Here is a 9,117-nt window from a genome sequence, read left to right as displayed (position 1 = left end):
CATTCAGAATCTGATGGAAGCCATGGATCCCTTCTGTAGGAAATGAACACTCGATTTTTCACATTCAAGGACAAGTATTCATGGACCCTGGAGACCTGCCCACTATCTCCAGGTCAAGGGCCCCTGGTCTCACCCTCAGGTTGAGTTTAGCCTTGTCATGAATTCATCCCCCTCACTTTTCCTTCCACTCTCTGTGACGCACAGATGGAGATCTGCAAAAGCCCATTCGCTGGGCTTCCCATGGGATTCCATAAGAAGCTGACAAAGCAGGAAGCCTGCATAGGTGTCTGGATGGTTGAACACTCCTTTAGCCGGATCCACGTGAACAGGATCATCTGGTTGCATGACACATAGAGGGCATTCAAGAAATAACACTGATAAATGTTTGCTACCCTTCACCTCATGCGCTCGTCTAAGTGAGTGGTTTTCCTACTATTGGCAAGGATGGATGGTTTGTAGATACCATGTTAATGGGTTGGCTTGACCCTATCTCAGAAAAAACCTAGCTTCTACCTCAAATGAAGTTCCTTCATTCAGTGTGTGTCTGGTTTCCCAGTAGTACTTTGTGTAATGAGCAGCTTTCCTTAGGGTGAGGCAAGGTTTGGGTGTCCAAACCCCATTCACAGAAGGGCGATGATAGGTCTCAGTGGTGGCTGTCCAGCACCGTCCACCCACCCAGGCACAGGGGTGAGTGGATAGCTCAATCCTGACCGACGTCCGTGTCCCACAGAGATTGTCCCACGGTTGTACCTGACTCACGTATCTGATCTTTCACTATGACTGTTCTGCCGGAATCGGCAGCGAAGACAGCCTCCTGCCTCTCGGCTCTGATAGTGAAGCCGGGGATGCTCGGGCCCACCTTCCTCGCACGAAAGCCCATCTGCAGTAGGAGAGGCTAGCCCGGAGCGAAGCAGAACCCAGAGGTTGGGAAGAGGGTAAGAAAATCCAGTGTGGCTGATGCCAGTCCCAAATCTCCTCCTAGTGTATCCACCAGGAGGGGTCAGGTTTGAGTTAAAATGGACTGGGATTTATTTTTATCAGGAATGATAAGACATGCAGGCACAAAAATGATGATCATAAAGAAGTTTCTACTCACATATCCGTAGAAGCAGGAGGCATGGAACACTGCAAGAGTGCCACATGGAGGGGGACCGGGGTCGGTCAGGAGGCGCGGAGGGCCAGGGAATAGCATGGCCCAGAGCCTTTCTTGGGGTTTTCGCAGGAAGGAATGGGCGAGGCAGAGTGGGTACGCTGAGTAAGCATAGGGTTGACTAGTTTGGATAATTTTGGCGGGTCTGGGCTACAGGTGTGGCCCCTAGCTGTCCAGTACCTGGTCCTGGGATGATTCAGGGCAGGGAGAATACTGGTTTGGGTGTGTGTTTGATAGAAGACATAGTTGGGGCTGTGGCTGTAGATTGGTTGGTTTGTGTATCAAAGGTGTGTTCTCACAGGAGCTGTTTTGCTATCTCTAGGAATTAGCTAGCCCTAGGAGGTCAGTCTCTTCAGGGTCAAGGCCCCAAATGCCTAAGCATCAAGAATACAGAAAATAAGAAAATATAGTCAATGCAAGGTTATACTATAGTAACAAACAATCCCAAGATTGCAGTGGTTTTTACACAACTAAAGTTTATTATTGCTACAACAGTCAGTGCAGGTTGGGGACAAAGGGACAAGTGCTCTGCTCACCATACTTACTAAGGGACCAAGGACAGGGAAACTTCATCTCAACACACGCCTCCCCTGTCACCGAGGCAGGATGAGAGAATATGGCGGATCACAGGCTTGTACTTGAAGTTCTGCCCAGAAGGGACAATCCGGTCACGTGGTCACACCTGGCTTTAAAGAGGGCAGAGAACGTCAGTCCTTCCGTGTACCATGAAGGAAGAGAAATGGGATGTTTGCGATCAGCTGTTATAACTACTGTCCCCTGACATCTGAACCGAAGACTTCTTTTTGTCTAAACTCACCTGTACTTACAAACAAAAGAATTGTAACAACACACATGCCGTCTTGGCACCTTTTCTCACGATAAACCTCATCACCTGTGTGGCACTAGAAAGGTGTGAAACATTTTCCCAGATGTCTTACCGCCTGTTCACCTTACCCTCCTGAAGTTGGTGGAGCGTCGTTCCCCGAGGATCTGTGCATTTTCCTGAGAAGGTGTCAGCTCCTGAGGACACGGCCAGGGCTGAGTTAGAACTCCAGTCTGGGTCTTTCAACTCAAAGGCTTATGCGCTCTCCATTCCTGCCTTGATCTTGGAAAAAGAAAACTTGGGTTCTTCACAGATAGCAGAACTTTACCCTTAATCTAGCGACATTCAGCTCCCTCCCTCATCAGTCCTGCCTTCCTACTTCCTGCTTCTGGTGATTTTCAGGTCCAAAGGCAGTGACCTGAGGACCAGACATTTGGGTCTTTCCCACACACGCCGGTTCTCTAAACACACACGGTGGGCACCATGTCTAATGGTTGGTTGTTAGTCAAGCTCTGTGCTCTGGTATTTACAGATATCCAGGAAGTGAGTCCAGTGTGGTACAGAGGGCTTTTCGTTATTTTGTTCAGTCAAGTGAGATGTTATCAGAAGTGAGAGAGGGTTTTTATTGCATTTTTAAAATATTTTCATCTAGAAACCATTGGCTACCTGGCATTTTGAAAGTTTTCCAGTGGTTGGACATTTACAAGAACTATTTTGAACCTGTACCCACTAACTTCTAAATACTGATCATTCTTAAACATTCTCTCACCTGCATGGTGCTGACTTTTGTACAAGTTCTTTCTTCTTTAGTGCCCACATTTCTGTGGTTTAGTTGTCCTTTTTACAACTAAGAAAGAAGATTTCTTAGTAGCATTTCCTGGTTGGTACCAGAGGACCCTAACCTCTGAGGGGAGAGAACCATTCTTCATTTGAGGAAATGTTAAGAGCTCTGGGGAGCTGAGCTTCTACTAGCCCTGGGCTCTTGGGAAAGACTCTGATGGGCTTTTCCCACCCCATCTGTAAGTGGAGATAAGATAACTACTTAGGTAATGCATCTCATAGATTTATAGTAAACTACAAAGCAGACCCCTAGGCTGAAGAATGGGACTCTCTTGGCTATTGGTTTCAGTGCTGCATTAGCCATGTGACCTTAGACACATACCACACAGTGAAACACAATCCTGTCCCAACAGGTTAAATCATAAATGAATTCAGAGATGCTATGGAATATCAGAGGGCTCTGGGGTCAGTATAAATGTACACTGGATCCACAGCTCAGGAGATGGCCTCTGGTTAGGATTTCAGGAACTCTAATAAAAATCCTACTCCAAAAAAAAAAAAAAAAAATCCTACTCCAGGCAGGAGATGCCCCAGGAAATGTTCATTTGTGTCCCACCTTCCACAGACTCACACAGGATTTGACCTGTTATTAGTAAATGACAGTTGAATTATATCGCATTGATCAGAATGGCAGACTCGCGTAATTAACGTTGATTTGAATTGCTCTTCCTAAACCTACCTCAGCAGTGCCCCCTTTCACCCCAGCTCAGTTCATTCAAATCCCTGCAGAGGGACCTGTGGCAGCTGGGCTCCAACTCACCAACTGGGACCATTCTCCCCTGTTGCCACCACGCTTTCTGGCCTTGGCTGACTTCAGATCTGTGGGTGTGGGGAGGCCGCAGAGCAGTCTCCCAACCAGGCTAGTTTGGCTTGCGTAGGAGGAGGAAGGGATAGGAGCCCTGGCGGGAGGGTGGGAGGGAGTCCGCTGGCGGGGTAGAGCGGAGGGCAGAGCTCAGCGCCTGTCACTATTAACAGAGTTCAGGGACCAGCGTTTCCAAGGGAAGGTGCTGAGTTCTCTCCAGCTGCTGGAGGGGGCAGAAAAGGAGAGACAAGCCCTGGGCCTGAGCAGGTTGGCAGCACAAACATCAAGGCCTTGCTGCGCCCTCTCTCCAGAATGTCCTCCTTTATCCCGGCTTAGCACCTGTTCATCCCTCTGGCTTCAGGAGCAGGGCCTAACGGGGCCCTAGCTAGTCAACTTAACCACCTGTCTTCTCTGCCTGTATTTCCCCCATCATTGCTCTTACCGCACTGCATCTTAACCGTCTAGGTATTTGCCTCTGACCCCGCCCCTACGCACTGTTCACACTGTATCCCCATCACCTAAGTGCACAGGTAATAGCTCCTATTGGCACTGAGTTTCCCGCCACCAGCTGAAATGGGGTTCTGTTCCCAGGGTCACTCCTATGGAAGAGCTCGCTTGTCACTTGTTATACCCCCTTTGTTGACCCAAGATTCTTCTTAGGCCCAAAAGACACACCGCAGGGAAGTTTCCGCGTACGCCGCACCTGCGCGCAGCTGGAGCTTCCCCAATATTCCCAGCAGATGGCGCAGTTGCCCTCCTTATCGCCCCACCCGGGCTAACATGGGAAACAAAGACCAGCAAAGAATGGGGAAGGTGGGGTAGTGGGCAGGCCTCTCCTAGAACCCCGGCGAGGGGAGAAGCTTCCTGCACGGGAAGCCCGCAGGCCCAGGCCCCCTCCCCTACAGAACCCGCCCCCTCAGGCCCAGAGCAACAAATGAGAGAGAAGGAGGGAGATGGCGGCAGGACAGGCCCGCCCAGGGAGCCCATTCAACACTGTTCCCGGGGCCGAGGTCGGAAGCACCCACTGCCTTCTCATCGCTTCCAGCTTCCACCTCAGGCCGGTGGGTGCCAGAAATCCCAGCCCTGGTGCTGGAAGATACTACTCTTCCCAATAAGGTTTTGTTAGTGGCAACGCCCGCAAGGCCTTGTACTGCATAACTTTCTAGCTAAATCCGTGGGCAGGTGGTGGAGCCTGGATTGAAATTCAGGTCAGCTTGGAAGCAAGTCTCAGTTTCTTCATCTCCAAAAAGGAGAGATTAAGTTTAATTTTTCCTGACAATGCAGCTTGGAGGGGATTAATTATACATGAGGGTGTCTGAGAAATGGAAGACGCCCAATCAGTGATGGTTAAACTTCCAACACGTTCAGATGCCTCTGCGGGGGCGGGGCCTTCCGCAGGCTGGAGACTCCTCCACCCTCTCCTGGGAGCGGGTGGGTGTGGCCAGTGGGGCGGACAGGGGCCTCCTGATGCTTCCCCGCCTCCAGCCTCTCCGTCCTCCTCTCCTGGCCTCCCTGCTTGCCTCCTCCTTGCTGAAGGTGTCTTCTAAGTGGAAATCTAACGCCGTCCCTCACTTAAAATACTGCAGTGCTCTCTGTACTCTTGGCATAAAGGCCAAACTCAGAAAAATGTCATTCGGTGTTCTTTACAATCTGATTCCTCCCTACAGTTCAGGCTCAGGAAACAAGACTAAGGAAATGGACTTCAATCAGAATAAACAGCGTGAGGTCCAGGGGCTGAAGGGAGTGGGCGCTGGGTGATGATTCCAGACAACTCTGGGTACCAGGAAGGGAAGTGAGGACAGGGTGAGGAAGAAAGACACGAGAGGCCTTGGTGGCCAGCATTGTCCAGGCCTTGTTCTGTCTTTTCTCAAGGACAGAGACTGGTTGCCCAGCACCTGGGACACTGCCTGTCATCAGAGATGCTCAGTCAGTGTTTGTTGAATGCGTGCAGGCATGAATGAACGAGTGAATGAATGAATGCATGCATGGCAGGGCCCAAGGTCGACTGATTGACACTTCCTGTGTCCTACAGCCACTATTTTTTGCCTGTAAGGGGCTATACCTCCTTCTCCCCCACCTGCCGGGCTAGCCCCCCTCCCTGCTGCCTTAGCTGGCCTTCAAGGCCGGAAGAGGCAGTGCTGGAGGTCAACGAGGCCAAGGAGAAGAGAGCTGGTTTCAGCCGTGCAGCCTGGGCCTGCTCTGCCCGTGGCCTCTCTCAGTGTTCTGTCCTGAACCTCACAGGAAGGTTCACCCTCCTTTTCCCCCGTGAACCCCTTAGTCAGCCAGGGGCATGGGTGTGGCTGCCCGGCCATCTGTTTCGGGACAGCCTTGTCCCTGCACAGATACTGCATGTCCTGTGCTCCCCCTTCCATGGCGTACAGCAGGCTGCGGAAGGTGTCGCGTTGCCGCAGCCTCTTCCTGGTCTCTCGTGACCCGATTTTCCACATCACTGGCCTTCCCTCCTCTCCATATGGTAGTTTCACTTCAACGTTCTCCCAAAGGAACGCCTCCCTCTGGTCGGCCTGCTCAGCCACCTGGCAGACAGAAACAGAGCGCTTGGGGAAGCAGAACGCTCTTCCGTTTGTCGGCTTGTTCAGCAGGGACGTGGGTTTTCCCACCATCCCCATGGCCACGGCTCTAGATCCCCTCGTCATCAGCCTTGAACTGGGCTCCCCGCCCTGGACTTGTTGTCTTTCCCTAATCTGGCCTTCACAATTCATTCCAGAAAGTAAATCCCATCTTGTTTTACCCTCCAAACCGGATCCCGCTTTTCCCAGGCTTCTCCATCTCAGCAAATACCAGCTCCAACCAGAAATGTGGGGGACATCACTGTCTCCTCCCTCCCCCCCCCATTCAACCCACTCGCAAGTCTTGTTGGTTCTGCCTCTGAAACGTATTCACATTGATCCATATCTCTTCATCTCTGCATTCACGGTACCGTCATTTCTCAGTAGCTCCTAAGCACGGTGACATCTGTCAGTTTGCCTCCTGATCTCATGTCACTTTCTTCATCACACCAACCATCAGTTCCAGGGGTCCTCGAAGCTCTTTCCTGCCACAGGGCCTTTGCATGTACTGCTCCCCTGCTCCCACCCCTACCCCTGCCCGGAACACTCTTTCCCCTGGTTTTCACAAGACGGGCTCCTTCTCATCTTTTAGGGCTCAGCAAGAAAGTCACTTCCTTAGAGGGGCTTTCTCAGGCTTCTCTCTAAAGAGGATTCCTCCTTTTATTCTCAGTCCCAGAATCCTGTTTATTTCCTTCCCACTCCCCAATATAAAGTTTTATTTATTTAATGAATTTAGGTGCATACTTATTTAATTTGTCACTGTCTTTCTCCCCACTAGAAAGTACTGTGAGGGTGAGAAGTTTGTCTGTCTCGTTCAGCACTATATCCCGAGAGCCCAGCACAGGCCTGCACAGAGTATATGCTCAATAAATATTTGTTAAATGAATGTAATCAACACATTAAAGATCCATTGTGTTACTGCCCTACTTTGGCCTGTCAATGCTTCTCCACTGCCCTCAGGATACGTGCCAAACTCCCTGGGCTCCGTTACAGTTTCCTTACCATCTCACTTAAGCTCACCCATCCTGGCTTCCTCGTCAGGCCTATGGGGAATGAAGATGGAAACGGTTAAACCAGGAGGTGTGCCATGTTGCAGACAAAGCACTGGCCTGGGAGTGAAAATGATCTTCATGATCCTTGGCACTGCTTCAATTCTATGATGTCTAAGTTTTTTCTTTTTTAACCATAATAAGGATTAAACTCTGGACCAAGAAACCAAAGGTACAACTTGAGATCGGCAGAGACCGCTCTCTCGCTGTCTCTCGTGGCTGGGAAGGGGTATGCAGATGGCCGACTCCCCAGTGCTGTCTCAGGCCAGGCAGCAAGAGAATTCTCAAGTCCTGGAAGTCAGCAGATCTGGGAGCAGGGGCCACATCCACTACTTCCCACTCCATCCCCAGCGTTTAGCACGGTACTTGGCACATCATATGTCCTGGGTGACAAGTTGAGTGAAGGCCTGTGCATGGGGACCAGAGAGCCTGTCCCACTCATGTCATAACTAAGATGCCGCAAGACTGCAAAAATGCCCCCAGGGATCATGGTCCCTATGAATGAGAAGTCTCTCTGGAGGGCAGGGAGGGGCTCTCTGGCCCACTTCCCCACCTCCCCTGCCCCATTAGAGACCTTGACCGAGCCTCAGGCCCCTGGTGAAGTTCTCCTCCTGGCCCAGCCTCTGCTCTGCTCCCCACCCTGCAACACTTATCTGGCAGATTAAACTTAGCTCTGTTGGCCGCTGGCAAAGTGGCTGTGAGCCCAGGTGTCTTGCTCTAGCTTCCAAGCCCGGCACCAGGCAGCTGTCAGGACTGAGGACGGCGTTTCTGAGTCTCCAGCTCAGCCCCCGAAGAAAACATTTCCTACGTGCCCAGTGTGTGGCTCTGGGTGTGGGCCTCCAGGCTCAGCCCTTACCATGGGTGTAAGTCCAGCGTCTGTGGTGGGAGCGGGGTGGGGGGAGGGAGTGGCATTTTGAGCGGGAGCTGGGGGTTTCTAGGTGCTTTTCCACGACACAGCCCTTCCGAGCAGCATGAACTTCTCCACAGCAAACTCAGAAACTGTTTTGTGTTTCTCATCAACCCATGGATCCACCGAGAGGACGGAGTGACCCCACTTCAATGCTGGCCATCAGACATTGCCACATAAAGCCTCTGGCTGGCATGTGCACGAAGCCGTCCTCAGGTCAGGAGACAGACTCAGAGATGTGAAATAACCCACTGGAGGTCACAGGCTAAGTGTCTTCTGGCCGCAAGTCGAGTGGTTTTCCATTTCCGGAAAAATTAAGGGGCAGGAATTTACAGTGTGAAGAAGGATCATCCCGGGAGAGTAGAAGTCAAAATCAAGGAGAAGATGTCCCCTGGGGGTGGGAGTGAGGGTGCCAGTGAACTGAAGCTCCGAGCTCCAGGCTGCCTGTCCTGTCCCAGATGGACCCGAGGGTGAGACGGACCTGTGTAATTAGGAGCAGCTGGGAAGAGAGGATGGAAGCAAAGACGAACTCCGGGGCTGGGACTGGGGCTGGGGCTGGGGACCAATATCAAAAGGGCTAGCTCCTGGAATCCGTGTTATTCCAGGCAACAAAGGGAAGGTTGGGGATGGGAGGAAAGTGGGAGGGGCGGGAGATGTGCTGCCTTTGCGGGGAAGTTCTTCGGCTCCGGGGGAGGTTTTAAACAGGTGCTTTACGTTGAGGTGCCTTTGTGGGTTTCTCAGAAGCGTCCACCTGAGGTTCCTGTCACATAGGCGCGTGTCTCCTCCAGTAGCCGCCAGCACTCCCGCCTGCTGGCATCTCACATACCGTTGCCTGAGTGAGTGAGTGAACGGACGTGTGTCTGGAGGGGAGGGCTCAGTCGGGCGCCTGCTGCCCCAGGGAGAACCGAGTCTCGGGTGGTCAGCATCAGTCACCGAGACCCTTCCTTTTCTCGTCCTCTCCTCCAACACAGTGGTCCCC

This window comes from Neophocaena asiaeorientalis, unplaced genomic scaffold, assembly GCF_003031525.2.
Source record: "Neophocaena asiaeorientalis asiaeorientalis breed wild unplaced genomic scaffold, Neophocaena_asiaeorientalis_V1.1 scaffold196, whole genome shotgun sequence".
Lineage (NCBI taxonomy): Eukaryota > Metazoa > Chordata > Mammalia > Artiodactyla > Phocoenidae > Neophocaena > Neophocaena asiaeorientalis.
The sequence above is the reverse complement of the archived record's forward strand: the minus strand, read 5'-3'. Positions refer to the sequence as shown.